The following is an 11,000-nucleotide window of genomic DNA, read 5'->3' as shown; positions in this document are numbered from 1 at the left end:
TTATTTAATGAGCAGCAAGACTGCAGTGGCAGTCAGCGTTTCTGATACCAAAAGAGTTATGGATGTAGTTACTGGAACACGGTACATGTCAGATCAAGATTGAGCAGCAGCCAGCACGGGTTTATCAACCCAGAAATCAAGAATAAATGACCAAAAAGCTGAAAGAAGCCACCCTAATAAAAAACATGATCCATGGCCCAGTTTCTAGATTTTGCTCATTTTTCAGACGAGAGCCCGTTGACTAATGGGGAAGACTGCTGCCTAGGTAAAAGGATCTCGAAAACCATAACAACTGTATACACTCATGATTTACCCAGACTTTCCCCAGAGGGGATTATGGTCATTTATGTAGGTAACACACCCTGAGGGAAAGAGAATACTACATATTTTGAGAACTGTTGGAGAGAGGGTCCCAAGGCTATATATGTCATCATGACCCTGCCCACCAATACCTGGTGATGTGTGTAGGGGGACAGACAATGAATGGAATTCTGAGGCCAGAATGGTATATGGAGCCATCATCGGGTCCAGGGACATACTCGTGGATATTTCCTGGTTGCTGAATGTATAACTGAAATAAATACACATTGTGGCTGGCAGGACCCCTTTGTTAGTTCTTGGCCTGTGAAATGAGAACTAGTGTAGTGGAGATGGCCAAGCGGAGGGCTTTGAAATTGTGTCTCACCTCCCTGCCATCTTAGTACATTAAAAATAATACTGCATCTCAGAGGGAATGTAGAGGTTAGTTCTGCCCTCAGAAACAAACAGAATGCAGTGATGGTACTCTCCATCACTTCCCATTTAATTTACCAACCTGGACCCCATGCCCAACTCACCTGAGTGGTAGCTCTCCTTGCAGGTTCTATGCCAGCTGTGGCGTCTTTACTAGAGCAGATTAACATGACCTCAGATGCAGAGTATGTGACCTCTGATGTGGGAAATGCATTCTGTTCCATTTCTATTGAAAAAGGAAAATCGCAAATAATTCTCAGACGCTTGGAAGAGACAACAGTATACATTTATGGCCTGTCTTCACAGTGCCATGAACCCTCCTACTCAAAGAGAACCACACCATCTGGATGGTCTGTAGAACATCACATGCACCCATATATTGAAGACATCATGTTACCTGAGACAGAAGTAGCAAGTTCATTGGAGGCCTTGATAATACATGTACAGTCCAGAGTTCAGAGGTAAAGATTTAGGGGCTGACTGTATCACCGAAATGTTTAGGGATCTTGGACATACTGGGACTTGCCCTTCCAATTAAGAATAAATTAATACATCTCTTCTTACCATGAAGATGGCAGCACCATGCTGTGGGTCCTGAAGGCAGCATGTTCCACTTGGAAATACTGGTCAGGCCCATACACCAGATGATCCTTCAGCTGTTAGGAGGTCCAGGATATGGTAGAAGCCTCCTTGGCACTTGGGCCATAGAACCCAGGAGACTCTGTGTTGTTAGAGATACCTATGGTGGGAAAAGACTGGGTAGAGTTTATGCAAACCCCACCAGGAGAATCACGACCTCAATTCCTAGAGCTCAGGAGCAAAACCTTGACACCTATAGAAGAGAGACATGCATTTTACAAAGGACATGGACATGGAGTGTTTGGACAAGGGACATCAAGTGACCACGTAGCCAGGACTATCAAGGCCAGGATCTCAGCACTGTTATGATACTGTTAACTAAATGACTAGCTTTGGGCTGCTCTCATGTGTTTTTTCCTTGGTGTTTAGTGCTATGACATTTTATGGCATGTAGAGGCACCACAAGTATCCAGAACCATCAAAACAGCTCCCCCATTCTACCTCTTTAGAGGCACTCCCTTCTCCCAGCGTGAACCACTGATCTGTGATCTATCACTATGATTCCATCCATACAATGGAATACCTCTCGGTAATAAAAAAAGAACAAACTATTGATACATGCAACACATGGCTTTCCTTTTTTTATTGAAGTGAAATTCATATAACATAAACAAGAAAACCATTTTAAAGCAAACAGTTAAGAGACATTTAGTGCATTCACAATGTTGTGCACCCACCACCTCTATAAACCCCAAAAGGCTTTCCCCCTTCCCTGTCTCCCCAACTCTTGGCAGTGAGTAAACTATGGATTCGTGTCTCTCTGGATTTATCTATCCTGGATATTCCATATAAATGGAATCAAACAATACGCGATCTCTTGCGTCTGGCTTCTTTAGCTTAGAGTAAAGATTTGAGTTTCATCCACGTGGTAGCATGTATCAGAGCTTCGTTCCTTTTTATGGATTAATAAGATTCCGTTGCATGGGGCGCCTGGGTGGCACAGCGGTTAAGCGTCTGCCTTCGGCTCAGGGCGTTATCCCAGCATTATGGGATCGAGCCCCACATCAGGCTCCTCTGCTATGAGCCTGCTTCTTCCTCTCCCACTGCCCCTGCTTGTTGTTCCCTCTCTCGCTGGCTGTCTCTATCTCTGTCGAATAAATGAATAAAATCTTAAAAAAAAAAAAAAGATTCCATTGCATGTATATACCACAACTTGTTTACCCCTTTTCCATTGATGGACGCTTCAGACACTTCTACCTTTTGGATATTTGCTGCTGTGACCATACATGTACCTCTATTTGTTTGAGAGCTTGTTTTCAGTTCTTTGGGGTCTATACCTAGAGTGGAATTGCTGAGTTATATGGTAATTCTATATTGAACTTTATAAGGAACAGCCAACCTGTTTTCCATGGTGGCTGAATTATGTTAGATTCCCAACATCAACACCCAAGGGTTCCAATTTCTTTACATTCTTGCCAACACTTTTTATTTTGTATTTTTTATTATAATAATTCAAATAGGTGTGAAATAGTAACTCACTGGGGTTTTATTTGGATTTCCCTAATGTCTAATGCTGTTGAGCATTGTTTCATGTGTTTACTGGTCGTTTGTATTTCTTCTTCAGAACAATGTCTCAAGAAGTCCTTAATTGTGTTGTCTCTTTGTCATTGAGTTGTAAGAGTTCTTTATATATTCTGGATACAAAACTCTATCAGATATGTGATTAGGCTGTCTTTTCATTTTCTTGGTAATATCATTTGATGCACAAAGGTCTTCAGCTCTGATGAAGCCTGTTATCTGTTTCTTTCATTGCTTGTGCTTTGGGTAGGGCTATTTAGTTTTCTGTGGTTGTCCAGTAATCCCGGCAGCGTTTGTTGAAAAGACTATTCTTTCCCCACTTCATGATCTTGGCCCCTTTGTCACACATCATTTGGCCATAGATGGATGGGTTTATTTCTGGAATCTCTATTATAGTCCACCCGTCTATATCTCTGTCCTTATGCCAGAGCCACTCTGTTTAAATTGCTGTAGTTTTTTTTTTCTTAATTTTATTTATTTATTTGACAGAGATAGAGACAGCCAGCGAGAGAGGGAACACAAGCAGGGGGAGTGGGAGAGGAAGAAGCAGGCTCATAGCAGAGGAGCCTGATGTGGGGCTCGATCAGACAATGCCGGGATCACGCCCTGAGCTGAAGGCAGACGCTTAACCACTGTGCCACCCAGGCGCCCCTAAATTGCTGTAGTTTTATAGTAGGTTTTGAAATCAGGAAGTTTGTGTTCTGCAGCTTTGTTCTTTTTCCAGGTTGTTCTGGCTGTTCTGGGCTTCCTGTGATTCACTGTGAATTGGAGGATCGTGCCGGTGTTTGTGGGCTTACGGGAGTCTCAGCAGACGTACACGGTTTTGAGTGTTCTCCTTCACCATTTTCCATGATGTCACCCAATATATGATTTTTTAGCTGGAAAAAAAATTCTTAAAGCTGACAATGGGATGAAAGGAAACACTTTAAAAAAAAAACTTTTACGGGGCGCCTGGGTGGCAGAGCGGTTAAGCGTCTGCCTTCGGCTCAGGGCGTGATCCCGGCGTTGTGGGATCGAGCCCCACATCGGGCTCCTCTGCTGTGAGCCTGCTTCTTCCTCTCCCACTCCCCCTGCTTGTGTTCCCTCTCTCGCTGGCTGTCTCTATCTCTGTCAAATAAATAAATAAAATCTTAAAAAAAAAAAAAAAAAAACTTTTACGAAAAATTAATGTAAAGCTCTCTATATTCTTCATTACACATGCTTTGAAATGGTACACAGCAAAAGCCTAGATTATAAGAAAATAAACCACATGTTGAATGGTTATTTCTAGGAAAAGAATTGTAGGTGATGTTTACTTTTTATTTTCTCTTCGTATTTTGTGTATTTAAAGAATTCTTCATGATAAGAGTGTATTGCTTTTAGAATAAGCAAATGTATAGCGCTTCATTTATTTGTATTATGTTGATTACTTTCTTTTTGAACTCGGAATGAGTGGGGATTAAACCAGATAAATTAGATCTATTTTAATCCTTGGATCTTTCAGTTTTAATTTTTAAATTCTGTGTTTTGAAGAAGATTTCCTTATAAAACTATTAAAATGAAGTACTTTTCCTCTTTCTTCTATTTCTTTTAATAGAAATGGCATTTGTCCTATGGCATATAACCAGGCATTTCGGACGAGACTGAAGGAAAAATACACATCCATGATTTTGAGATCCAATCAGTTTTCAGAGATTATACTGCAGTCCATTATTCACATTCCATTAGTGGTTTAGCATCAGGGGTAAGGTAGTACTTTGATAGAACCAGAAAATTCAAGTTAGGTTAATTACATTAAAGAAGGAAAATAGAAATCTATTTAACCATAACCTAAACCGAGGCCATGCCTAATGCATCCTGAAGAAATAATGGGGAAAAAAGCAAACGAGTCTAAGGCAAGCATCACTATAATTTGAAATGTAGGCCTCCCGGGCCGACCTCTTGAATTTTAATCAGTTTCTGCCAAATGCCTTGTTCAAAGGAAGAGCAGATCACAGAAAATACACTGGTGCCACCGCATGAGATGAAAATATTCTTGCTGCTATTTCCAATTAGTCTACGAATAATCAAAGATTTACCATTTGATAATTGTGAGAGTTCATACATTTTTAAAGTGTTTTCGTATTGAGTCTTTGTATCCTAGAATCTAACGTGGAAGCAAGCTTAAAGGGCAAATGAGCTTCTAAGAGAAGGGAATGACAGAAACCAATAATAATTCTATTGAAATTCCCACCTCCGGAACCCATCCCTGCCCACCTCAGATGCTGCGTCCCACAGTGCATGCTTTCATAGTCGTCTTGTTCTATCCCACTAGTAACCTATTCATTTGTATCCATATATTACCGACCGATTCATTCTTTAGGATAGAGGCCAACTTCCGTTGTCCTGTAATTTCCCTAGAAGCAGGGCTGAAGACGAGGGTTCTTCTGCATGTGATGTATTTTTTTAAAGATTTATTTATTTATTTGAGAGAGAAAGAGAGAGAGCACGAGCAGGAGGGGCAGAGTGAGAGAGAGACAGGATCTCAAGCAGACTCTGTGCTGAGTGTGGAGCCCGATGTGGAGCTCAGTCTCATGGCCCTGAGATCACACCCTGAGCCAAAACCGGGAGTCAGATGCCTATCCGACTGAGCCACCCAGGCACCCCTATCCATGTGAGATGTTGACGGAGTCCTCTCAGGAACAGGGAAGTGAGCAAAGCACAACCGATCAGGCAGGGTAAAACAGTAAGCAAGCTTACGTGGTCTTAACGGGAAATGAGATGGAGGGAGGAGCTGAGGGAGGTAGAGAGATGCCCCCCAGGATCTTCGTCCTTTGTAGTGCTGCTAAAGGATACCTAAGCCTTAGGAACCCGGTCCCGGGGATGGGGAAGAAGAAGTGACTCACCCAGTTGTCATGGAACATTTATTTGTACCCAATCCAAGGGTCAGTGTCCCCACAGGGGACATAAAATTATTGGGAACATGAGCAATTCAGAGTGTGGGCTAGTAATACACGAGGCAGAGACAGATGAAAAGTGAGAGTGAACAGGAAGTCCTGCTCCAGGAAGTGACACCCAGGTCAATATAGTTCAAAATGGCCTGAGGAAGAGCTAGAGGGATGAGAGAGAGACCAAGTCATACAGGGTCACATGTGCCTGGTTAAGGAGCTTGGATGTTTCTCTCCACTCACTGGGGCGCCACTGAAGGGTTTTAGTCGGGGATTGACAAGGTCGCTCTCGTGTTAGAGAAATACTGTTCTTGCAGCTGGGCAGTGGGGAAAGAATTGATAAGGAGTACAGATGGGTGCCCTAGTGGGAAGTTATTACACTGGTCTGGGCAGTAGATGGTGAGGACCTGAAGTACCACGTGGTGGTGGAGGAGAGAGTGGGATGGAGTCAAGAATTATGGAGCTGAAATCTGCAGGACTTTCTAACTCACAGAGGTGGTGAACTCCCAGGTTTTGAGCTTGTTGAGTTGCCAGAATGAGAGACAACTCACAGTGAATAAGCATCAGTTAGGAAGGTGAACTACGATGTGGGGGAAAAGCAATGGCCCAAGGACAGGTTGAGTTGGAAGCCATGGTCTAGGAGCCTTGACCCAGCCAAGCCAGTGGAATGGGAGTGTTAAGGCCATGGGTCTTTCAGTATCCAACGTATGGAAGCCTTCTGGACTCCTGATGAGGCTTAGGGAGGCCCAGGCCATGGCAGATGGGCCTCAAAGAACGTATATGCACTCTGATGGGCCACCAGTGACATGCATTCCATTCAGCCTTCAAGCACAGCACGAACACGGCCATGGTGAGTGGTTGTCTCCCAGTCTCCTCTCTCTAGCCCTGGCGGGTTTCCATCAGTGTTTAGTTATCTTATTTTCACTCTTAACTACAATTTTATTTCTGATGCAGTTTCTTAGCCTGAAAACGTATACCTTTGGCTTAGGCAGCTGCAAGGCACAGATACGATAGAATGTGAAAATGTGGCATTTGTTAAAATATTTGAAACAACCCAGGAACCGCTACAACATTGCAGTTTATAAAAAGCTACCCTAAAAAAAAAAAAAAAAAAAACCACCCACACAGGGCATTGTGTTCAAAAGCCATGAAATCCTAGGGCCTCCTTGGTTGTCTGGGAAAATATGGAGTACTAAGGTCTAGAAAAACCTTAAAGACATTCAAATCCATGGGACCCCAGGGAGAGCTGTGGTTATTGTCATCCAAACTTCTTTTCCTTGACTCTCTTCTGCTTCCTGACACCCTTTTCCTTTATCTTTAGACCTTCATTGCCCTCTAGATTTTTTTTTTGTCCCCACCATTGTCAAAGCAAAAAATTGCCCCAAACCAAATTAAACCGAAAAAGAAGACTTTACTCCAGGCTATGGCATTAGCAGGGAGAGAAGAGAACAGTCTGAACTCGCCTCTGCTGAAACAAAGGCTGCGGGAGTTTTTAGGGGTCAGGATGGGGGAAGGGAGCACTGAACACCTGTATTTGCTAACTGACCTTCCCCAAAGGAAAAGCAAGCTTTCTGGCTCTTCCCAGTGGGAGGTAGCTTTATGACTGGGAGCAAGGTGTCCCCCAAAGTCAGGCTCCCACCCCCACAGAGGCAGAGCCTGGGCACCATCTCCCCAGATGGTTACATTTCAAAGGGATTGTGCCCACATCCCTGAGAAAGAGAGTTCTGGGTTGTTCAACTGGCAGGAGGCTTTTAAAGGATTTACATCTCCAAGGGGCAGAGAAAGAATTTACACTTACATCTTCTAAGGAAAATGCTCTAAGAAAAGGGAGGTCAGGGGCCAGAGCCAGGAAGAAGCTGTTTAATGCTTCCTTGGGCTGAGGGACCGGTAAGGCCATCCTGGTTGCTGTAATTAATGAGTCAGTCTTATCAGGAATGGGGTTATTCTCAGTAACAGCCATGACAGGCTGGAGAAGATCATGGAGGGAGAAGCAAAAGAATCGTCTTTGAACCCTGGTACAAAATCCAGAGTAAATAACCTTGTTGTCAGATTCTGCTGTAAAATGGATAAGAGGGTGATTCATTTAGGCCCCATTTGTTTTAATCTTGAAAGTACATTAGAACTGTTTTTTTCTCTAACCCGGCGGTGAGTTCTCCCACGCTGGTGGGTTCGGTTGGGGAACACACACTACCTGGATCTTGCTGGAATTCACTTCTTCAGAGGCTCCCCAGAATGCGCAGGGTAGCCCTGCCCCTTGGGAAGCAGTGCTCTGAGCCCTGGAGGTCTGGGATGCAGGGCTCTGTTCATCACCAACGCAAGTCTGATACAAATCTGCAACACAATGGAACTCTCCAGGCACAGGCCTGGGACCCCCCCGCCCCGCCCCGGGGGTTACGACCTTGTGTGCAGGCACTGAGGTCACACATTCACCCCACCAAGTCTGTGTGTGTAGGCTGGTTTGGGAAGATCGGAGAACATGGAGAACAAAGGATCCTCAGGAGAGACTCAGGCAGGAAAGTAGGAGGGCTCTGCCCCTCGCTCCGGGGCATCTCCAGCCCAGCTCCTGAAACTGGCCTTTGCCTGGCGGAAAAGAGGGCCCCCAGGAAGGGGTCTTCCTCCTTGACAGCTCCCCCCCCACAGCACCACGGCCCTAAGAACTGGAAGCAGAGCTGCTGGAGAGCCTCAGCCCTCTTTAGGCTGGAGTCCTGGAGAGAAATCCGAAGCCGGTTAGCAGCTGCGGCCACGACAGAGAGGGGTCCCGTGCTGCCTAGGCCCAAAGGCTCATTTGGGCAAACCAGTGAGAATTCCAGCCTTCTCTGTGTCTTTGTCCGCCAGGGGAAATAAACGCACTCCCTTTGCTAAAGACACAGCACCCCTCACAGCCGTGGGGCCTCCGAGCCCCTCAGCTCTTTGCTGAATCTCCCTGGGCCCGCTTTGCTCTTCCTGCTTAGGACGAGGGTCCACAGCAGCTGGAACTCTTCACTTCAATTGTGACCCTGGAGACCCTGCCTGCTGCTCTGGGGGGCGCTCCCCAGCCCTACAAGGCCCCAGAAACATGCCTGGGCCCAGCGGCCCACAGAGGCCTCGGGAAGCCCCTGCACCCCTCCGGGCAGGAGGAAAGGACTGCTCCCCACTGGAGGGATCCAATTAAATCGCAGGTCTCTCCGGGGTGGACCAGACATTTTTTATTCATGACCCACATTAAATACACATTAGGTATCTACCCTATATGACATTAATATATATTAATCTCATTTAATACTTAGGGTTTGGGACATAAAGGAAGGATGGAGAGGACATTTAATTCTGATCGCTGCCGACACAACGGAAGGGAAAGCACGTTCTGTCCCTAATGCCGTGAGGCCTAAGATCTACAATAGAGTACATTTCCAGCAAAGCGCTCTGCGGTGGAAGCTTTCTGTGATTCCGTCTTTGTACTACGTGGTGGGGCCGATTGACTCAACACATATGCGTAAAACACCGCGAGCCGCGTACGTTACTGTTCTTAGCGACAGAGCGAAGGACGATCAACATCCGAGGAACGTCCAGAAGACGCAGAACGTCCTAGAGAGGACAGCCAGTCCCCTTTCCCACGTAGGGGTGCCGTGCAGGACGGGGAGGGCCTGTTTGCACGGCGTCGAGCCCCCAGCTTACCTGTCCTTTCTCGTGAATCCTGGTGGCAGGGGGTGGCTAGCAGGAAAATCATGTTTTGGTTTAATTCTGATTTCTGAAAGCTTCTCCCTTCCCCTTGGCAGCCATAAGAAGTACAATCTGCTGGAGTTCTCTCTCTTCCCGGGGCTCCTGGTGAAGGTGAATTCGCAGGGTTAGAGCAGGGTGCAGGAGGGAGAGACCAGGAGGCCTCCTCCGCTCCTCCTGACGCTGGTTCCTATTTCTAGAATTCCCTCTCTCCTTCCCTAGCCTGCTTCTATCTCCAGCCCCCAGCAGGGCCGATTTCTTCTCTTTCTGCCGATCTGTTTTCCTGTCCCTCCGTGTTTCTGCTGAAATCTGGCCTTTTTCCTGGTGTTTCCCTGATCCCTGTCCACAAAGACTGGGCAGTCTGCTGAGCTCCTCGAGGCACAATGTAGCCGAGGCTTCCAGAGTGTTCTATGTGGGATTGAAGGGACAGGATGGGCATGCTGGTAAGAAATGTAAACCCCCAAAGGCTTTAGAGTCTTCACAATCCAGGCACCTGGCTAGGCACACAGGAGGGTTCAGGAGCATTTCCTGGTTGGACATGGCTCATTGCCTACCCGCCAGCCTGCATTCCCTCCACAAGTGTCCATCAAGCACCTGTCCCCTCCACGGAAAGATGAGATAAACCCTGGCCATGCTGAGGTTGTCCTCACCCCCAGGGGAAAGTACCTTCATTTCCGTGGGCCTTGCCAGAGGGTAAAACCCGCCTCTTTTCCAGCTTCTGGCTTCCCTTCGCTTCTTCTTACCCCACCTTAGAGGCCCTGGGTGTCCAACAGGCAGCAGTCTGAAAATGCAAATAAACCCGCTCAGCCTGACAAAGAAGACAAAGACAGCCCTGAAGGAGCTTGGTGAGATGCCTGAAGAAGTACCTAGGCTGGGATTTTTGACAGCCTCCTGACGAGCCAGTGATTAACTATGCAGCCTGCACTCACAGAACTATAATCGAGGGAGGAGAAAAGGAAATGGAACATTTTGACAGCAAAATAATGACAGGGCAATGCACACTGTATCTGCGCTCATCGGCAGGTGGTAGCCGCTTAAAGCAGCCTGTGCGCCCAGCCTTGCGCCGTGCCAGACCAGGTCCGCATGGGGGTCCCCGAACCCTGGCCGGCCACTGCTGCGGGGACGCAGGAGGAAGTGCGACGCCGGCCACCTGCGGGCACAGCAGGGCACAGTGCCACCACTGAAGAGGGAAGGAAAAAGGAGGCGGAGTTGGGGGGGCACAGGAGAGGCGCCAGACTAGAAGGTGAGCAGAGCAGGGGTGGGAGGGGCAGAGCGTGCACCTGCCTGGGCTGTGGCTCCTCGGTCCTCTGTCTCAGCTCCTCGCAGGCCATGTGGTTGTAGTGGCCTTGGGGGCACTCCATGATATTCCCTCATTCTTTTATTTTTTTTAATAATATTTTTTATTATATTATGTTAGTCACCATACAGTACATCCCTGGTTTTTGATGTAAAGTTCCATGATTCATTAGTTGCATATAACACCCAGTGCACCATGCAATATGTGCCCTC

General features: G+C 46.6%; 1 long non-coding RNA gene across 1 annotated transcript; it reads right to left on the bottom strand.

Annotated features, from left to right (window-relative positions):
- Positions 1 to 1,345: 1,345 nt before the first annotated feature.
- LOC117801027 lies at positions 1,346 to 10,250 on the bottom strand. The gene is made up of 3 exons (XR_004623349.1): positions 10,158 to 10,250; positions 9,450 to 9,596; positions 1,346 to 1,471 (listed from the first exon to the last, which is right to left on the bottom strand). It is a non-coding gene; the product is annotated as an uncharacterized LOC117801027 (long non-coding RNA).
- Positions 10,251 to 11,000: the final 750 nt, after the last annotated feature.

The sequence above is a fragment of the Ailuropoda melanoleuca genome, chromosome 1 (genome assembly GCF_002007445.2).
Source record: "Ailuropoda melanoleuca isolate Jingjing chromosome 1, ASM200744v2, whole genome shotgun sequence".
NCBI classification, from domain to species: domain Eukaryota; kingdom Metazoa; phylum Chordata; class Mammalia; order Carnivora; family Ursidae; genus Ailuropoda; species Ailuropoda melanoleuca.
Note: the sequence above shows the minus strand (reverse complement) of the source record. Positions and strands in the feature narration are given on the sequence as shown.